General features: G+C 40.0%; 1 protein-coding gene across 5 annotated transcripts in view; it reads right to left on the minus strand.

Moving 5' to 3' along the window:
* Nucleotides 1-17715, minus strand: part of MTM1 (myotubularin 1) — a 154295-nt gene extending 136580 nt beyond the window's left edge. For 2 of the 5 annotated variants that reach the window (XM_036016732.1, XM_036016730.1), the window contains exon 1: nucleotides 17632-17706. The gene's annotated coding sequence lies outside the window, so the exon portion shown is untranslated. The other 3 variants (XM_036016731.1, XM_036016729.1, XM_028522491.2) reach the window with 2 other exon arrangements.
* Nucleotides 17716-22659: the final 4944 nt, after the last annotated feature.

Genomic DNA, 22659 nt, shown 5'->3' on the forward strand with positions numbered 1-22659 from the left:
ACAGTCTGGCCGAGCAAGTGCAAACCGCACCCCTGTCCACAGCAGTAACCCCGGGAGAAAGAGCACTCTCAGGAAGACCTGAATCCAACATCCAAAAAGCCATACCAATTGTCCCTCAGACTGCTGTAGCCAGCAAGACCAGAAAAACCGGTTTGGTCAGTCTGAAACCAACAAGGTTTTTTTTGTTTGTTTGTTTTGTTTTCAAGTAATATTTTATTTTTTTAATTTTTATTATTGTTTTATCCTTCAATACCATTTTCCTCTCTTTCCTTCTCTCTTGTTTATTCCTTCTTCCTTTCTTTCCAATTTTATGTCTTCTTGCTACCTTCTGCCATTTTTTAAAAAATACCCACAAGTGAACCCCCCAAAATCTAGAACTGTGAAAAGACCAGAGTTGGACCCAAAGAAGGAGTATCCCAACAGTTGAGACAGTGAGACAAAATTCACTTTGCTATTACAGAGAACCTGCAAGATGCTGCATACTTGTATTATTTTTTCATTATTCTTACATCTTTTATTTTAATAGTATTTTTGTATCCCTCTTCTTTCTGTATAGTCTTCTTTCCTTGGCTGGTTATACTGTATCATTTGACAGGTTTCCTCTGTTCTCTCTTTCATAGTGTACTGCTAATTTACTGTCCACTTCACTTGTGTTCCCTTAGCACACTATTCAAGGTCCTATACTCCCTATTCTTGTTATCCAGATCACATACACTCTGTCATATGACTGTTGCTCTAATATCACTGTAAATAATAGCTGTTCCATACAATTGTAAATACCTCAAAAAACCACTCCCAGATCTTAGCCCACTTCACAGTTTCCTGAACTCTATTACTATAGTGGTTAACTCTATTCTCTCACACACTACACCTATTTACTATCCTTTACTCTCACTTTACCTCAGAATCTGACCTCCCACAACCTCACTGCTTTATAGATCCAACTCACAATCCTTCCTTCCGCAACAAGAGTCTTATCTTCTTTCTATCCTTTCTAGAAATCGGCCAGCTGGGTGGAAGATCACGGTTAACACTATACATAGACAAAGGATCTCCTACCTCTTCTCTACCAGCTGCTACTGTAAATATCACAGAATACTCTCTTGCTGTTTTAAACCATTTTGCCTTCCCTCCCCAACTGATCACAAAAAAGAGTAGGTGGAAGCGGTGAACACCACGATACCCACTGGAAGAGGAAACCTAACAACATAGGAACCACCAACACATAACAGAAGAAGGTGAAGGAGGGAGTGGAAACCACAGAAACGTCAATCCAGGACCTATCTGGAAATACAACTAAATAGTGGAGAAACTACCCAGTACAAACAACGGAACAAGAGCAAGAAAGAATCCTCAAAACCTTGTACACACGGAAGCACTAGCTTCAACACTACCTGCCCTCACCATCACAACAAAATACAGAGGTGGTGCACACAGTGACCTTCAGTTAAGAAGCTGGTGGGAAGGACCCACCAAAGAAAGACCCAACAACAATCAAAACCCAAAGAAAAACAAAAAGCCAACTTAAATGACAGCCCAAGACAAGTGAGCTCGTGAGATCAGGGAGACTGCACCAGTGAATATCACAGGTATTCTACCACAGAAGTTCACACCATAAACCCAGGGAGCCAGAACAGATCAATTTAAGAAGCTGAAGGCAACAAGAAGAGTCCCACAAAAAATGGGAAAACAAAGAAACAATCCCCAAATGAAAGGAAAGGAGGAAGCCTCAGAAACAATGCTAAATGAAATACAGGCAACTCAACTACCAGATACTGAGTTCATAGCAATGGTTATCAGGAAGCTCAATGAGCTCACAATGAGCTACCACAAACTACAGTGAACTCACTGAAAACTAAATCAGCATGAAAACGGAAATAGAAACTATCAACAAGGGCCAAAAGGAAATGAAGAACACAATTTCTGAACTGAAGAACACAGTAGAAGGAATGTAAAGCAGGACCGATGAAGCAGAAGATCGGATCAGTGAGCTACAGGACAAAGTAGGAAAAAACACCCAGAAAGAACAACAAAAGGAAAAGGTGCTCAGAAAGAATGAAGGGGGATCAAAAGAAATGCAAGACAATATGAAATGTAATAATATCCGTATAACAGGAATACCAGAAGGAGAAGAAGAAGAACAAGAAATAGAAAACCTATTTGAAAAAGTAATGATAGAAAACTTCCCTAATTTGATGAGAGAAAAAGTCACACAAACCCAGGAAACACAGAGTCCCAATCAAGAGGAACCCAAAGAGGCCCACTTCAAGACACATCATAATTAAAATGGCAAAAGACCAAGACAAAGAGAGAATCTTAAAGGCAGCAAGGGAGAAACAGGAAGTAACATACAAGGGAGCCCCAATAAGTCTAGCAGCTGACTTGTTAATGCAAATGCTCCAAGCCAGAAGAAAATGGCAAGAAGTATTCCAAGTAATGAGAACCAGAGGTCTGCAACCAAGACTAATTTACCCAGCAAGGCTATCAATAAAGATAGAAGGCCAAATAAGGAGCTCCCCAAACAAAAGAAGTCTAAAATAATGCACCTAGACAAAACCAGCTCTGCAAGAAATGCTAAAGGGACTGCTTTAAGGAAAGGAAGGAAAAGAGACAGGAATGCAGGTATGAAAATCGCAATGAATAAGGACCTATCAATAACAACCTTAAAAGTAAGTGGATTAAATGCTCCAATCAAAAGACACAGAATACCTGAATGGATAAGGAAACATGACCCACACATATGATGCCTGCAAGAGACCCAACTCAGGACAAAAGACCTACACAGACTGAAAGTGAAGGGCTGGAAACAAATTTCCCAAGCAAATGGACACACAAAAAAAGGCGGGGTAGTAATACTCATATCAGACAAAACAGACTTCCAAAAAAGAGCCATAAAGGGAGACCCAGAAAGTCACTTTATAATACTCAAGGAAAGAATCCACCAAGAAGACATAAATATTGTAAATATATATGCACCCAACATAGGAGCACCCAAATACATAAAGAAAATCTTAAAGGACTTCAAGAAAGATATTGACAGCAACACAATTATAGTGGGGGATTTTAATACCCCACTGTCAAAAATGGACAGAACTTCCAAACAAAATATCAACAAAGACATTGTGGCATTGAACAATGCCCTAGATGAAATGAGCTTAACTGATATATATAGAGCCCTTCATTCCAAAGAAGCAAATTACACATTCTTTTCAAATGCACATGAGCATTTTCAAAGATAGACCATGTGACAGGACACAAAACAAGACTCAGCAAATTCAAGAAAACCGAAATCACACCAAGCATAGTCTCGGATCACAAGGGATTGAAACTAGAAACCAACCCCAAGGGAAAAAATCCAAAACACTCAAAATCATGGAGATTGAATAGCATGCTATTAAACAATGAATAGGTCAAGAATGAGATTAGGGAAGAAATCAAAAAGTTTCTGGAAACAAATGAAAATGAACTCACAACAACCCAAAACTTATGGGACACAGTAAAGGCAGTCCTGAGAGGGAAGTGTATAGCAATACAGGCCTACCTAAAAAAGATAGAAACATTTCAAACACACAACCTAACCTTACGCCTACAAGAACTCGAGGAACAACAACAAAGACAGCACAGAGCAAGTAGAAGGAAGGAAGTAACCAAGATTAGAGCAGAATTAAATCACATACAGCGTAAAAACACAACTCTAAGGATGAAAGAATCCACGAGTTTTTTTCAAAAGATAAACAAAATTGACAAGCCTTTAAGCAGACTCATCAAGAAAAAAAGAGAGAAGACCCAAATAAACACAATCAGAAATGAAAGAGGAGAGATTACAACTGATACCACAGAAATACAAAGGATTGTAAGAAATTACTATGAAGAACCATATGCCAAGAAATTTGAAAACCTAGGTGAAATGGACAAATTTCTAGAAAAATATAATCTTCCAAAATTCAATGAAGAAGCAGAAAACCTGAACAGACCAATAACAGCAGATGAAATTGAAGCAGTAATCAAAAAACTCCCAACACACAAAAACCCTGGATTCAGCAGTTTCACAGGAGAATTCTACAAAGCATTTAAGAAAAAGCTACCCATATCCTTCACAGACTCTTTAAAAAAATCCAAAAAGATGGAAGACTCCCAAACTCTTTATGAAGCCAACATCACCCTAATCCCAAAACCAGATAAAGACACAACAAAGAAAGAAAACTTCAGGCCAATATCACTGATGAACACAGAAACTAAAAGCCTCAATAAAATATTCACAAACCACATCCAACAGTACATTAAAAAGATCATACACCATGACCAAGTGGGATTCATTCCAGGGATCAAGCATGGTACAATATTTGCAAATCAGTAAATGTAATACATCACATAAACAAAAGCAAAGACAAAAACCACATGATCATATCAATAGATGCAGAAAAAGCATTTGATAAGGTACAGCACCCATTTATGATAGACACTCAGCAAAGTGGGACTAGAGGGAACATTCCTCAACATAATAAAGGCCATATATGACAGACGTACAGCCAACATCATACTCAATGGGCAAAAATTAAAATCTTTTCCACTAAGATCAGGAACAAGACAAGGCTGTCCACTTTTACCACTTCTATTCAATATATTACTGGAAGTTTTAGCCACAGTGATCAGACAAGAAAAAGAAATAAAAGGCATCCAAACTGGATAGGAGGAAACACACTATCACTGTTTGCAGAGAACATGATAGTGTACATGCAATATCCTATAGACTCCACCAAAAAACGGCTCGACCTAATAAACCAATTTGGCAAAACAGCGGGATACAAAGTCAATATGCAGAAACCAAAGGTATTTTTGTATACCAACAATGAAGCAGCAGAAGCAGAAATCAAGAAAAAAATCCCATTTGATATAGCAAGAAGAAAAATAAAACACCTAGGGATAAATCTCATCAAGGAGGTAAAAGACCTGTATTCAGAAAACTACACTACGCTGAAGAAAGAAATCAAGGAAGACACAAACAAATGGAAACATATACTGTGTTCATGGATTGGAAGAATTAACATCATCAAAATGTCCATACTACCCAAAGCAATTTACAGATTCAGTGCAATACCTATTGAATTACCAATGGCATATTTCACAGACATAGAACAAACACTTCAAAAATTTATATGGAATCATAAATGACCCTGAATAGCTGCTGCAATTTTGAGAACGAAGAGTAAAGTAGGAGGGATCACAATACCTGATACTGAACTATATTACAAGGCCACTCTAATCAAAATAGCCTGGTACTGGCATAAGAACAGGCACATGGACCAATGGAACAGAACAGAGAACCCAGAAATAAATCCAAGTCTCTATAGTCAATTAATATTTGACAAAGGAGGCAGCAACATAAAATGGAGTAAAAATAGCCTCTTCAACAAATGGTGTTGGGAGAACTGGACAGCTATGTGCAAAAAAATGAAACTCGAGCATCAACTTATACCATGCACAAAAATAAATTCAAGGTGGATAAAAGACTTAAATATAAGCCATGACACCATTAAAGTCCTAGAGGAGAACGTAGGCAGGAAAATCTTAGATATTTCACACAGCAACATTTTTACTGATATGTCCCCTAGAGCAAGGGATACAAAGGAAAGAATAAACAAATGGGATCTCATCAAAATAAAAAGCTTCTGCATGGCTAAAGAAAAGAGTATTAAAATAAAAAGAGAACCAACTGTATGGGAAAACATACTTGCCAATGATACCTCAGACAAGGGTTTGAACTCCAAAATATATAAAGAACTTACACGACTCCACTCTAAGAAGACAAGCAACCCAATTAAAAAGTGGGCAAAGGACTTGAATAGACACTTATCCAAGGAGGACATACAGACGACCCAGAGACACATGAAAAGATGCTCAATATCGCTAGTTATCAGAGAAATGCAAATTAAAACTATAATGAGATACCACTTCTCACCTGTCAGAATGGCCATCATAAACAAAGCAACAAGCAACAAGTGTTGGAGAGGTTGTGGAGAAAAGGGGACCCTAGTGCACTGTTGGTGGGACTGCAGACTGGCACAACCACTATGGAGAACAGTATGGAATTTCCTCAGAAAACAAAAAATGGATCTGCCTTTTGATCCAGCAATACCACTGCTGCGATTATATCCTAAGAACCGTGTAACACCAATCCAAAAGAACCTATGCACCCCAATGTTCAGAGCAGCACAATTTACAATAGCCAAGTGCTGGAAGCAACCTAGGAGCCCATCAGTAAATGAATGGATCAAAAAACTATGGGACATTTACACAATGGAATTCTATGCAGCAGAAAGAAAGGAGCTGCTACCCTTTGTGACAGCATGGATGGAACTGGAAGGCATTATGTTAAGTGAAATAAGCCAGGCAGTGAAAGACAAATGCCATACAATCTCACCTTTAACAGGAACCTAAACAACAAACAAACATACAAGCAAAAGATAACCAAAGACACCAAAATAGAGAACAAGCTGACAATGACCAGAGTAGAGAGGGGAGAGAATTTCAAGGGAAAAGGGGAAGGGTGTATAGGAACAAGTATAAAGGACTCACAGACAAAAAACTGAGGCAAGTTGAAATGGCAGGGTGGTGGGGAGCTCCGTGGAGGGGTGGGCTGGGATGGGAGTAAAAGACAGAAAACTGTACTTGAACAACAATTATAATAAAACAAAATTTTTAAAAAATCAAAAGAATTCCCAATAGGGCTATTCATGAGGTATACTGTCTTTCTGCAGATGTTATCTGAAACATTCATAATTCTACAAACATAAACCAACATCTAATCATGATAAAAAATATACTCTCAGCACACTAGGAATAGTCAAGGGAACCTATGAAAAACCTATAGCTAACATCATACTTAATGGTGAGAGATGGAATACTTTCCCCTCAGTGTTGGAACAACATAAATGAAGGTGCTCTTATTGTTTGCATTCAATATCTTTCAGGGATGGAAAAAAAAAAGGCATAACATATTGGAAGAAGTAAAAGTGTATTTGCAGATGGTATGATCATGTATGTAAAAATAGCCTAAGAACATTATAGGAAACCATAGAATGAATAAATTTATTAAGGTTGCATGATACCCAAGTCAACACAAAAATGAATTGTATTTGTATTGTTAGTAATGAACAAATGGGCACTAAAGTATGAAATATCATTTGTATAATATACAAATATTAATGGATATATTTAACAAAATATACATAAGATCCATAGCTGAAAACTATAAAACACAGCTGTGAGAAACATGCAGAACTCTCATACTTTACTTTGCCAATGGGAATTAAAGAAGACCTAAATACATGGAAATAACATATTATGCTCAAGGATCAGAAAACTCAATTTTGTTATGATGTCAATATTATATGTAGATTCAATACAATACCTATCAAATCCAAATGGGCTTTGTAGTAGAAATTGACAAGATGATTCTGAAATATATATAGACAAGCAAAGAACCAAGAATAACCAAAATAATCTTGAAAGAAAAACAAAAGAATAACATTGGGGTACTTTCACTATCCAATTTCCAGACCCACTATATACAATGCCTCCATAATCAAGATACTGTGCTACCGGCATAAGGATAGTTATACACATCAGTGGAATACAATAGAGCCCCAAATCAGGCCCATCTTTTGGAGGTCCTAGAAATGGCCAATTGATTTTAAACAAGAGTACCAAGGTAATTAAATGGGAGAAGAATAGTCTTTTCCACAAATGATGCTGGAACTTGATCCTTACTTTACCCAATACACAAAAATAACTTGAAGCATAGAAGTGTTAATTAGTTTTACAATGCTGCACCGCAAACTCAGTAGCTAAACAGAACACATTAATTATCTCACAGTTTCCATGGGTCATGGGTCAAGAGTCTCAGCATGGCTTAGCTGGATCTTCTGCTCAAGGTCTCATAACACTGTAAACTCAAGGGAAGGAGATTACACAGGGTGCGAGTACTAGGAGGTGAAAATCAAGGGGTAGGGGAAGGCCACCCTAGGGTCTGTCTGCCACAATGGAGCTAAACATAAAACCTAAAACTGTAAAAGTCCTATAGGGAGACATAGGAGAAAATCTTTGGGAATTTAGGTTAGGCAAAGATTTCTGAGAGCACAAAAAGCATAAGCCATAAGTGGGAAAAAAAATGATAACCTGGATTTTATCGCAATGAAAAATCTTCACTCTTTCCATGGCACAGTTAAGAATACAAAAGGATAAATCACAGTTTGGGAGAAAGTACTTGAAAATCATATATCTGATATGTGAGGTCTTATATCCAATAATAAGACAGACAATCCAATTAGAAACAGGCAAAAGATTTAAGCAGACACTTTACCAAAGATATACGAATGGCCAATACGCACATGAAGACATACTCACCATCACTAGTTATTAGGAATAAGCACATTAAAACCACAATGTGCTACCATTACACAACCACTGGAATGGCTGCAATTTAACAAGACAGATAATAACCAATAACAGTGAGGACATGGCCCATGCAGAACTCTCATACTTTACTTTGCCAGTGGGAATGCAAAATGGCACAGCCACTTTGGAAAATAGTCTGACAGTTTCTTGTAAAGTTAGATATACACTAAGTATATGGCTCAGCAATGCAACAGTTAAGTATTTACACAAGACAAAAACACAAGTCCACATAAAGACCTATAAAAAATGTTCATAGCACTCAATTCATAATGGCCAAAAAATGAAATCAACTCAATGTTCATGGACATGGACAAATTATGTTACAGCCCCACTTCAGAATGCTACTCAGTAACAGCTGATACATGAGACAATATGGATTTTCTTAGCATTCTGCTAAGAAAAAGAAGAAAACCACAAGATACTACATAAACCTGCCCTCAACACATTTCAAAGAACTATTCAGATCACATTCTTTGACCATAATGAAGTTAAATTAGAAATCGGGTTTTAGCCCTGGCTGGTGTGGCTCAGTGGTTGAGCACCAGCCTGGGAATCAAAGGGTCGCCAGTTCTATCTCAGTCTAGGGCACGTGCCTGGGTTGCTGGCCAGGTCCCCAGTAGGGGACATGCAAGAGGCAACCACACTTTGATTTTTCTCTTCCTATGTCCCTCCCTTCCCCTCTGTCTAAAAATAAATAAATAAAATATTTTTAAAAAAGAAACCAGATCTTAAAATACCTAGAAAATGTATTTGTAAATTTAAAAACAGACTTCTAAGCAACTTACTTACAGGTGAATGAAATAATCACAATGCAAATCAGAATATACTAGAAATAAATAAATAAATAAATAAATAAATGTATGTTTTGAAATATCCAAACAGCAGAATAAACCTAAAGACAGAAGGAGAAAATGAAGAGTGATTTCCAGGGTATATTTTAAATGAAAAACAAACAAACAAACAAACAAAAAAAACAAGAAGCTGAATAATGTATGTAGTATACTTTTTTGGTGTAAGAAAAGGAGGAAATGCAAATGTGTGTGTGAGAGTGTACACACCTGATCAAATTTGCAAAAGAAGAAATACAGAAGAATGAACTAAAAACTGATGATATTGATTGGTGGGGTGGGGGGCGGTGGACAGCATATCTGACAGGAGACAGGCATGGAAGTAAAGGTTCTCAGAATATGCCTTGATATTAATTTGACTTAAAATCATGAAATTTTTACTCGCTAAAAATTAATCAAAATAACTTGAGAATATAATTATGCACATTCATTTCTACATAGTGACAAACCTCATACTGCATAACCACAACTGACAAACCCCTGGTAAAAGTAATCAAGAAAAAAGACAGAAGGCAAAAATAAATAATATTAAGATTTAAGAATGAAAAGACAGACATAACTACAGATATAGCAGATATTAACTGGTAGTTCAAAATCTTCCCACACCAGGCCCAGGTAGTTCTAGGGGTATGTTCTTACCACAACATTAAAGTAACAGATAACTCCAACCTTATACAAACTTCTAAGAGATCAGGAAAAGGGAATCCCAGTACTCTCAACTCACTTTACCAGGCTAGCAAAATGATACTAAGCTAGACAAGGACAGCACAGAAAAGGAAAATTAAAGCCAAATCTCACTCAGAAATACAGATGTAAAAATCCTGAAGAAAATACTACCAATCAAATCCAGCAGTAAGAAACAACTGGGTTTAGATGTAGCAGTGCAAAGCTAATTAATGTTGCATGTTATACTAGAAAATCTCTTTTAGTAACTCATGTTCAATAGATTTAAAGAGGGGAGGGGAATGTATCTCCATCAAGGCAGAAAAGAAGGTTGATAAAAATTCAACATCTATTTATGCAAAAAAAATGAGCACCAAATGTATGCTTACACAAAACCTAAGGTAAACATAATACTTTCTGGTAAAATATGGAAAATATTGCACCCTTTCAAATACAGATTCTGGGCCCCAAAAGAATCAGAAACTCCAGCCTGCCTGCCAGTGAAGCTGTCATTTGAGCCATGCCCTCAGGTGATTCTGACCAGCTAGCTGCTCAAAGTCAAAGTGCACAGCATGAGGGCATCAACTGGGATCTTGCTGCAACTGAGAAGTGTTCTCCAACAGCGGAAGACCCACCAAGTCTGAATCTGCATTTCAACCTGAAGTCCAAATGATTAGCAGGGCTATCAGGTTGGGGACGTGTGCGTTCCTATCAGTTACTCCCACGGAGCACACCAGAATCACTGAAGCACTTAGAAATGCAGATAGCCTCACAGATAGAGAACAGGATGACAGCTAAGTATGCTGGGGAGGGTAGGAGTTGGAGAGATTGAGTAAAAAGGACAAAGGACTCATGAACAGGGACAACAGTGTGGTGATTGCAGGGGGAAGGAGTATAAGGGGACTAAATGGTAATGGGGGAAATACAATAAAAATAAAATGAAATGCAGATGTCTGATCTCCCCCAGATCAAAATAATCTGAAGGTCTGTGGGTGGGGCCTGGTCAGCAAGTTGTTAAAGCTCTCTAGGTGATGCTAAAAAGCAGCCAGCATGGCAAAACACCAGGTTTTCCAGCCCAAGAAAACTTACATTAGTAAAACAGAGAAAACTGTGCTTGAACAATGATTAAAATAAAATTAAAAATTAAAAAAAAAAACACACACAAACTTACATTGAGGGACTTCAGAGCCCGGCTCTGAAGAGCCAGAGAAGGAGTTCCTCAAGTTCTTTGAAGATGCCCTCAACAAAGGTGCTTGCATTTCACATGTATATCAATGCTGACTTCTTAAACCAGCTTACCAAACTGAAATGGAGAAAAGAACTCTCTGGTACTCAGTGGGAATGCTCTGAGAATTCAAATGAGATGTTATGTCATAGCACTGGGCAAAGGGCTTGACCCAGATTACATAGACCATTAACACAAGGTTATAATGAGGTGGCAGTGGCCTTGACAGTCAATCTGCTGACCTCACCAGCAAATTTAGGTCAAAATGTATCTCTCCAAACAGGGCTGTCCAGCACTGGAGCCACTAGGCCATATAAATCACATGAAATATGTGATGAACATATAAATTGTTCATGTAAATGAACATATGAAATATAGTTAGTCCAAACTGAGGGATGCAGTAAATATAAAGTACTCACCAAATTTCAACAACTTAGTCTAGAAAAAGGGGAAGACATTGTACTAATTCTTATACTGACTACATGTTGAAATGATATTGTGGATATACTGGGTTAAATCAAAATCTACTATAAAAATTGATTTCATCTAAGATTCTGCATTTCTCCTAAACTTCCCAGAGCTGAGGAGCACCATGGGTATCATGATATTCTTTACCGACAAGGAAAAACTATTTGGTTACATAAAGTGATGAGAACCTCTGGGGGAATGATCACATCAATTCAGAGTTGATAATAGCAAAGAAAAGGAATGGCCAGCAGGATTACACTCAGCATCAACTTTCAAAATGAGTTATTATGTCTTGCAACAAGGGTTACAAAGAGGTGAGGGCCAGCTCCAATTGCCTTCTCTATGTGAGGGCGGTAGGGACTTGAACTTGCTCTCAGACCAGAATCACTGATGAGTGCAAGGCACACTTCTGGACTAGGAAGCTCAAAATGGAATCTTGACTGGGGTTTCTTATTTCTTGCCTGCCACATAACAAGGTCAAGGGCAGCACCCTTCTGGGGTCTCACTGAAACCAAGTGCAAGTCTTCCTTCTCAATGTGACCCACAAATAGTACTGACATGTCATGGCTGGGGGTCACTGCTGTGCAGGGACATTTCTTATTTCAGTAAAACAGCTCAAGCCAATTACAGCCCTGTTGGAATGAGTTCTGACAGCACAGTCTCAGTTCTCCTCATTCCCCACCTAAATTGTCTTAGGGCCATGAAGGAATTTAAAGTTCAGACAAGGAAGGGCATTACAAGCACCACCACCTGATGCTACAAATCCCCTTCAGGGCCCACCTTTGCCTCCAGAGGTCCCACTAAGAGGCGAAAGCAGGACACCTTGATGTAACAGTCCCTTACATTCTAAGAGTCACTGGGAAACAGTGTTTCCTTCTCACAAAAATCTCAAGGATGTGATAGCAACATATAACAATGACCAAAAACTAAAGAAAGGGCCTCATTGTGTCGTCAAGGTCTGCAGGCAAGGGAATCCAAACTGGAGGAGTGACAAACAAGTTACTCTTCTTTTTACTTTCAGTTATTACCCTTCAACTTCCCTTAGCCTTTCTGTGGGGGTGGGGGTGGGGAAACGAACATAATTACAAAGTACTCATGACAATAGTCCAAAAATCCAGAAGCTGGGAAGGGTGGGAAAGCAATGTGTGAGCGCTCTCCCAGCACTGGACTCAAAGAACTTTCTTATTCATTTGCTAATTGACCATGGAAAGAAAGGCTAAGCATGAGCTCTTTGCTTCATCTTGCAGTCATGGAATATAATCCCTAGACTGGCAGCAGAATTTGTTGAAATGAACATATCCAAATAAGTGTAAACTGTCCTCCCTTGCCCAGTTCAAGTTAAAGCATGTTTAGTAAATGTGTACTGCATGAAGAGGGCCATGTTAGGTTTCACCTAGCCAGAATAATGTCTCCAACCTCAGCCATCTTTCTTATGAGCTTGGAAGATGAAAAAAATTAATACTGAAATTAATACACAAGTGTTCCATATGAAGACAAAAAGTTGAGGAACACAATACTAAACTAATATAATAAGTACATGAAATTTCTAAGAGCTACTTATGGAGTCATTTCAAGATATTGAGAAATAAATTCAAGTCACAAAAAAAGAGCACTTGGCACCTGTCCTGTACAAACAAGGAAGGCAGTGTGGACCTGGAGAGCAAATGAGTCCCTGGATTTCTTCTTGTCCAAACCCAACAGGGTGAGCATCCAATCTAGTGTGGGTGGAGGAACTCAGTAGAGCCTCAAGCTGCACTAAGGAGCTAAGGTAGGGTATTGATTTGAAAAAAGGAAAGTCTTCCTTTCTGAGACACTGCAGAAAAAGGCAGGCAATGTTCCATTATGGAGAGATGGCCTTGTGATTGTTGGTTACACAGTACTATCATTTTAGGAATAAAGAAAATAGAAGCTCGGAAGGTACACCAATGGTTTCAAGTGCATTTGAGAGGCAATAAAAAACACTTGCATATCTGAATGCTGGCAGGAGAGAGTGAGGCAGAGGCATACCTACAGCTATGGGGGAGATGATCCAAGAACAGGAAAGACACTGCCCTCTAACATCAGTTCTCCAAATAGTGATGGCATATATAATAGATGACTGCAATAACAATAATGCCACACTGTCTTCAAAGGGTGCTGTTGCACATCTGACTCTCTGAAGAGCTCTGGGAGTTTGGCAAGGCATGTTTTCTTAGATCTATCTTACAAATGAAAGAGCCACCAGCAGTGAGGTAAAATGACTTGTCCCTTATTATAGATTTACGGTGCAGAACTCCGACTTGAACCTGACTTGTGGAATCCAAACTCAAGGAGATTTCTCTATCACATCACACAGACACAAGGCTTTTTACCACTACTTGTTCCTCAGGTAGAAAGAGAAAGAAACTATTAGTACAGGATGCCAATTTTCTGAAGAAATGTTTGTCACATTCTTAAAGACAAAAAAAATATGAGATTGTCCTGGTGTGATCTGTGGGAAAACACATTGTAAACACTCAACATGAAAAACCATCCTCCAGTACAGGATGACAGCTGGATCTCACATGACTAATTGCAACTGGGTCTCCTGGTACCCTATTGCTTTCAAAGCAGAGGAATTTGAAGGATTCCCTTGCTCTATTCTTATCTGTAATAACAAACAAAATATGGCACCTAATTGTTTGAGTCTAAACAGTAAAGGTAACATGGCACTGCAAGAACTGTGAACACGGCTGCAACATCACCTGAAACTAAAAGCTTGAGTTAATAATTTAGAGAAATTTCTAGAAAATCAGGCTTATTAGATTTCCAAACATTTATTAAAACATGTCCAGAACCATTTTTTTCTTTAAAAGAATGGAGTTCCATGTAGTTTAAGTCAAAAGAAGGGAGTTTCATGTAGTTCTTTTGTTTAGAGACCACTATGTGCAAGATGTTATTATGAACACTTAACACAGATTAACATAGATTATCACTCAGTCCTGCCAACACCCCTTGAGGAAGGTACTATTATTATTTTCATTTTACAGATAAGGAAACTGAGGCACAGAGGTAACTCGCCTAAACTCACACAGGTAATATTTAGAGCCAGGATTCAAATCCCAAGTCACCAACTTAGCCCATGTCCCCCCATCTGCCAGAAAGGAATAATGAGCTGAGAAGCTAGAAAGTTTTTTTAAAAAGCAGAACTTCAAAGAGGTCAGAAACAGGAAAGGGGAGTTACTAAAGAATAATGAAAATAACCTCTTATTCTCTTATACAATTTTTAAAAACTTTAGAAATAACAAGAAATTCTAGCCATTGAAACCCTTTGGCCACCAGTTCAAAATGTCACCTACTAAACCTTGAAGAGGCTCTGTTTTTCTCCTTATTTTGGAGCACTCAATAAGAGCAAGAACCACATGTTCTTTCAGTGGTTTTTAAAGTAACTACATTTTGTTAATCCTCCTTTCATTTTGGAACAAAGAGTACTGGCATATATTATGTAACTTAAATCATTTTTCAGAACCTGTACAAATGAAAACATTTGCTTTGAGGCCACTGAACATACAGAATATGAGAGAACTGAGCAGATAAACTTTTATAGTAAGCTATAAGTAATGTCAGTTTATTGGCACTCTTGTTCTTAAGAAGTCAAGTGCTTCTTTACTCTAGAGCTACAGGCACACCTTGTTTTGTTGTTTCGCTTTAGCATGCCTCAGATGTGGGATTTTTTGTTTGTTTGTTTTTTGGGGTTTTTTTTTGTTTTTTGTTTTTTTTTTTTTACAAACTGAAGGCAAGATCCTCCACCAGCAAAAAGATGACTCATTTTACTGTGATACTTACTTCACTCTGATGGTCTGAAACTGAACCTGCAATTTTTCCGAAGTATGCCTGTAATTTCAAAATGAACTTATGTCTTTACAAACCACGCAACACGAAGGTTGACAAGCATTTCAGATAGTAGGTTCCCAGTACAAACCAATGTTCAGGAAAAGAAATCATTGTGTAAGGAAGCCTGAGGCCAGCAGACACCAGCATGAAATCAACAACCAACACTGACCTTAGCAGAGCCTTAGACTGAGGTAACTGCTGAGACAGCAAAGGACTTGAAGACCATCTCTCTAGATGTTTGAAACCACTTACTGTTTGCATATAAGGGGAAAGAAAAGCAACTAAAAATGAGGCTGTGATGAACTTATCATCAAAAAGGCAATGGCTGGAGAAATGATGGACTCCAAAGAATCTCTTTCATTCAGACAGATTTACTTTTCGATTTATTTGCTGTAATGGAGTAGCAGTTGATAGTCTAAAACTAGCAATCCCATGTAATGCCCAAGTCACTCTCATTCATGCTAGCCCATTGTATAGTCATCATAGAGTTCTAGAGCTCTATTTTTCTTCATATTGCTCATCTCCACTAGAAAATATAGCTTTCTTTTATTGTCTGATTCCCCACACATTAGCTCTGTAAGGCAGAGACCTCATCAGTGGTGCTGTCTGCTACACACTGGGAGGACACCATGGGCCTTCTGGTTGAACAAAACAATTGACAACTTGATCAGTATGTTAGAACTCTAAGGTAAGGAGATCAATAATTTAATAACCATATTAGAATCTCAAAGCCCCAGTAAGTGTTCTCCACATTCTAGTACCTCAGGAGGCTGCTATACCCTGGCAGCACCAATGGTTTGAATGTTTTCCATGGTGTGGAATCTCTTAAGGGTAGGTTTGGTTTTGGAAATAGCCAAAAGACATTCAGAGTCAAATCTGATGAATAAGTGATCTTGCCCAAAAATATATGTTGAATGAAAACAAAAATGTCTCTATAAAGTAACAAGTTTCATTGTGCTATTTGGCTGGTAAACTGGTTTTAAAGGAAATTCAAAACAGTTTGAACTATAGCAAAATCGCTGGCTCAGTCTCAAGACTCTAAGGTAGATATTTTACAAAGAACACAAACTGAACTGTGGTTTAAAAAAAAACACACACTACCCAGGCTAGACAGCCACCAAGATATCCCCTGACCTGACTTATGATACTGCTTTGCCATTAGGTTGCCCGGCAGCCTGTGTCACATTAGTTACCCTCTCTGGGCCTCAGTTTCCCCATCTAGTAAATAAATGAACTATATGAACTTCAAGGCCCCAGTCAATTCTAATATGCCATGATTCCATTCTTGCGAAGGTTTAGTATGTCTGTTCCAAAACCACTTACAACCCACTTTGCCTCATACTTTATATTCGTACAAAAAGCTTAAGAGGATAATTTTTGCAGGAGAATCATTTCTTCTATGCTTAGGCAAAAACTAAAATTAGTTTTCACTTCCCGAGCAGAGCAAAAGACAGTTAAGGGAGGGACCCCAGCAAAGGGCGCGCTTGCACGCGCCTGTGCATACTTCAGACTGCGTATCAGGGAACTAACCTTTCCCTTTCAGATCTTCGTTCAACTGTTGCAAAAACAAATAAGCCTTCTGTTTGTGACACAGAAAGAAAGATTGGCCAAGAACACGTATCCAGTCTTCAAGGCCAATGACCGCCTGTGGCCGCTCTGTAGAACCCACGGGGAATGAGGCGAGCACCCATCACGCGCAGAAAGCCTTGGCGAGGACCAGCCAAGGCGTGTCGCCAGGGAGACAGGGCGGCCGCTGAGCCCACTTGCCGCCCAGGAACGGGAGGTAAAGCCAAGGCTGTGGCCGCAACACACGCTCCCCCCCACCCCGGCCCGCCAGCCCCATTCCCAACCCGACCTTCGCCCGTGGGCCTGGGACCTTGGACTGGGGGAACCTGGAAGCCGGAGACACTTGCCTACTGCTCTCCGGCCTCAGACCTGGCAGGCGGGTACAGCCAAGGAGTTTGGGTGAACCCACTTACCCTTCTGGTGCTGCGAGGCCCCGCGGAACGCGCAGGCCTGGGAAATCCCAACTTCTTCTTCCCTGTCCCCCAATGCTCCCACACCACGAGTCCCCGCAACGCCCGGCTCCAAGACAAGTCACAGCAACAGCTCACCCACCTGGGGATTCCGGCGCCACCGCTGTTGCCAGGCTGCTCGACTCCCGGGCCCCGCTCCGCCCCCTCCAGGGTCCTCCCCCTGCGGCCTTCCGGCCTTTGACCAACGCCCTCCACCCTCCTCCAAGGCCGGTTGGCGGTGGTGCATCACGTGACATGAGCCGAGGCGGGCGGAGGGCTCCTTGGAGCCAAGGGAGCCGCTCCCAGGGGCGGGGCTCTTCAGCCAGGTGGCTGCTGGGAAACCCTCTTTGAAGGGTCACCGGGAGTTGTAGTTTTAAATATGGTGCTAGTAATGGGAAGGGCCAAGATGCTAGGGGCCACAATGGGGTAGGTGCCACGCAGACTTCTGGGAAGCGTAGTCCCAGGACTCTTCTATGTCTCACTGTTTTTCTTCAAAAGGGGAAACCCAGAGGGAAAACTTCCGTAGATAAAACTTGAGCGGATGTCTCTTAATTTAGCTATTACTAGTACATAAGGTTGGTTAAGTGAAGTGGAGATACTATAAGGAAAAAAATTTCACTGTTTCTAGTGCAGAATATGCAATTCACAAACCCAGCTGACAGCTGAAATGATCCTCTCCTTTGCAAGAACTCTCTCGAGACTTAGTGAAAAGAAACATTTCAGGACAAAATTACTTCTACTTTCTGAGGTTTGGAGCAAGCAAACATTAATACAGTGAAAAGAAAACAAAAGGAAAAACAAAAAAAAGACAACTTTCTGATGAGAATTTAGTATGTAATAATAATTTAAAAATACATACTCAGGCCCTGGCTGGTGTGACTCAGTGATCTGAGTGCCCACCAACAAACCAACAGGTCGCTGGTTCGATTACCAGTCAGGGCACACGCCCGGGTTGAGCCGGGTCCCCAGTAGGGGGCATGTGAGAGGCAACCACACATTGATGTTTCTCTCCTCTTTCTCCCCTGCTGCCCCTCTCTCTAAAAATAAAAATAAATACAATCTTTTTAAAAACATGGACACAAAAGAATATGAAGAATATGTGCAATGTTCTTTGTGATGCATGACAAGTATGTGTAAGCATTCAGGTAAATGATGGTCAATAACATTACTTTGACATGACCTTTTTCCTCATATTTTTTAGTACTCCAGCATCTAAAAGTATATGTTTTACTTACCAGTGTATATGTGAGTGTGTGTATAATTGTCTATCATGGGTTTATTTCTGGGCTCTCTATTCTGTTCCATTGATCTATATGTATCTGTTCTTATGCCAGTACCAGACTGCTTTGATTATGATGGCCTTGTCAATTAATATTCGACAAAAGGGGCAGGAGCAAAAATGGAGTAAAAGTAGCCCTTCAGCAAATGGTGTTGGGAGATCTGGACAGCTACATGCAAAAAAAATGAAATTCGGTCACCAACTTACACCATACACAAAGATTAACTCAAGATGGATAAAAGACTTAAATATAAGTCACAACACCATAAAAGTCCTAGAGGAGAACACAGGCAGGAAAATCTGAGATATTCCACACAGCAAAATTTTTAAAATGTCCCCTAGAGCAAGGGACATAAAAGAAAGGATAAACAAATGGGACTTCATCAAAATAAAAAGATTCTGCATGGCTAAAGAAAACATCAGCAAAATGAAAAGGGAACCAACTGTATGGGAAAATATATTTGCAAATGATATCTCAGACAAGGGTTTGATCTCCAAAATATATGAAGAACTCACACGACTCCACTCCAGGAAGACAAACAACCCAATTAAAAAGGGGGCAAAGGGAGTAGGGGAGGGGGGAAATGGAGACAACTATACTTGAACAACAATAAAATATGGGAAAAAAAGGAGGGGGAAAGGACCTGAACAGACACTTCTCCAAGGAGGACATACAGAAGGCTCAGAGACATCTGAAACGATGCTCAGCATCACTAGCTATCAGAGATGCAAATTAAAATCACAATGAAGTACTGTCACAGGTGTGCACAGGTAACCAGGTTCTTAGTGATCGAGGACAAAGAATTGAACCGAACACACAAAGTTTATAGCATAAAGAAAGAGGGAAGATTTATTAAGTGATAGTACACTCCACAGGACACGGGAGTGGGCCAGCTCTGAGCAGAGAAAAAGAGGGGCACGTGGGCTGGGGGATTCTATTCTTATAGGGCAGAAGCCCCCTTGCTCATCTTTGGCGGGCTTTTCCTGCGCAGGTACAAGGAGTTGGATTTCAAAGCTACTGCGCATGTGTGGTTTCCTATGATTTTCTTGATTGGCTACTGGAGAAGGGAGTCCCACGATGTTATTTCATTATAATGATATTATAATGAATCAGGGGTAGTGCGCAGGCGCATTCTATGATTCAGAGTTATCCCAGTAAACAGGAACAACCTGTCTTAGGGGGTCTTTGTCATGTATAGAGGTTTTCTACCTCAGCCCTGCGGGGGCCTCTGGAGCTTCCTTCCTGACTATCTCCTGCCTCAACTTCCCCCTGAGAGACATGGTTCTCAAAAATCTTTTTGGGGTTGTTGAAGGATGAAGATCCGTCTTCCATAGCTGCTTCAGGCTTAGATTGGACAGTAGACCTTGTCTATTGAGAACCACGGAACTCTCGCCCTATTCTATCTAGAGGTTGAAGAGGAATTCCTGAGGCCACCGCGGATGCTGTATGTTGGTCAGCTTCGACATCGTTCTCAGGGATTGGTTGGAAACCTTGGAGCGTCATCAGTTTGACGTGGAACTGCTTAAGTCTAGAAGAAACAAATTTAACAAGTAAATTAAATAAGCAAGGCCCTAAAAGTAGTAAAACCAGCAGTGTTATTAAGGGCCCTAAGAAGGGTAATAACCATGTTAAGCCAGGGAACCATGAGGTCAGGGCTTCTTTAATCCCTTGGCCCTGTTGATTATACTTATGTAGCCATTCTGCCTGTTCATAAATTTTCCTTATGTTAGTTTCGATCATTCCAGAGTTATTTACATAGGTGCAGCAGGTTTTATTGATAACAGCACATACCCCTCCTTGTTCTGCTAGAAGATAGTCAAGGGCAAGGCGGTTATCCATGACTACATTTGCCAATGAGTCTACTGATCTTGAGAGTCCAGCTAGAGTACCAGCAGTATCTTTGGAGACTTCTTCTATAATCTTAGTGAGTTCCCTTAGAGTGGCCTCATGATAGGCGAAGCCTCCCCAGGGGGCTGCAGCGGCTATAGTGGCAGCAGCTCCAGCCACTACTAGACCAAAAGCTCATTTTTTTCTGCTGAGAGATGGACTCCCAGGACCCATGGTTATATTTATAATGGTTAGGTCTTGGGGTGCCAAGGTCCCTAAGGTGCAGTCACCCCCATGTTTAGAGTTGCTGAGATGAGTATAAGCAATAGCTTCTTGAAATTCTGAATGATCCGTTAGCCAGTTATTGGGAGTCCCACATAGCCAGACGAGCCCCGGGGGTGCTGCAATAACTGTGGCATTAGTGGAGTTATATTTGTTAAGGAGGGCATATGGCAAGGGGGAAAGGCAGTCCTTAAAAGGGCCTAAGTTATTTCTCTGATCTTTCCCACCTGCAGGAGGTGGTAGAAATTTTGCTAATACTCCTTGAAGAGATTGGTTTAATTTCCAAGTAACACATTTAGAAGTATCGTTTGTATCTGCATTGTGAGTTTTGTCAAAGCAACAATGGGTACTATTAGGAATACAGTTAGAATCATAATTTGGGTAGCATACTATATGCGACCAATTTAATGGTTTGAAAATTTCTTCCTCAGAAAGATTCTCTAGAAAGCTGGAACTTGAAAGAGAAGCCAGGGCTTGAAATGGGTCGATGGCCCTTGTATGAGTATTATTATAACATGGGGTACATCCCATTGTACTGTTGCACTTAAGAGAGGTGCTGGAGTAATTAAATGGCTTCAATTCTAGTGGGGTCATACGGAAACACAAAGGAGGATTTCGCTCCCATCTGACTCTTAAAGAAAAAGAGGAACGCGTGTAATTGGCGGAGGAATTCAAAGCACTGATTAAGGATTCATTAGCTATTGGGTAGGCTTTTATATGAGTATTGTATCTGGAAGGAGTTTCCGGGTTAGGATGACATATCCAACATTGGGCCAGGTTTTCTCCTGCTGCTAAGGTCCGAGAAGCATTCACTAGAAAATTTTCATCCCATTCCGTTATACAGGGTGCAGGCAAGTAGAGAATGGTTAATAGAAATAACAAAGACATTTTCATTTTAGACAATCCACCCAGATATGATTCTACCCAGAAGGAATTGAGCAAGCCTTTATATGAAGCAGAGGACCAGTATGAATAGGAAGTTTTCAAGAAGTGCAACTATGCAGAACAATGGTGATTTCAGTGCACTGTTATTGGTTATTACTTATCTTTTTAGGGCTTCTTCTTTTTGAACAGGAACCTGAGGTCCTCCAGTGGCTCGCAGGTATAGTCTGGGCTTTGGGTCTCCAGCTGGTCCTGAGTCAGATTGGGATCCGTGGGGGTTAGTTTTACCCTGGAAATATGAACCCAACTATCGACCCCTAAGAGTTTCACAGCCATAGGGGTACTCAGGGCTACCTGGTAAGGCCCTTTCCATTTAGGGTTGAGTTGGTTTGCTGGTGATCCCTCCTTCCAGGTTTTAAGGAGTACCCAGTCTCCCGGAGATATGGCAGTTTGAAAATTCCCTTTCGGAGCTGGTAAAACTTTATTTCCATATTCCTGTAAAGCTTTCTGCACTTGTCCTAAGTTTATTATATACTTAATTGCTTGATGGGTTTCTGTATCGAATATCAGATCTAGAGTTAAAAAGGGCCGGGCATACAACATTTCAAATGGACTGAGTTTAGTATTGGCCTTAGGGGAGCCCCTAATTCTCATGAGGGCTATAGGTAGTAACTTAGCCCAGTTTTCAGAAGTTTCTTGGCAAAGTTTTGCTAATGTCCTTTTTAAAGTTTGATTTGCTCGTTCTACCTTTCCAGAGGACTGTGGTCTCCAAGCAGAGTGAAGATAATATTTTATGCCTAGAGCTTCAGAAACTGCTTGAGTGATCTTAGAAGTGAAGGATGGCCCATTATCACTTTGTA

Source organism: Phyllostomus discolor, chromosome X (genome assembly GCF_004126475.2).
Source record: "Phyllostomus discolor isolate MPI-MPIP mPhyDis1 chromosome X, mPhyDis1.pri.v3, whole genome shotgun sequence".
NCBI lineage: Eukaryota > Metazoa > Chordata > Mammalia > Chiroptera > Phyllostomidae > Phyllostomus > Phyllostomus discolor.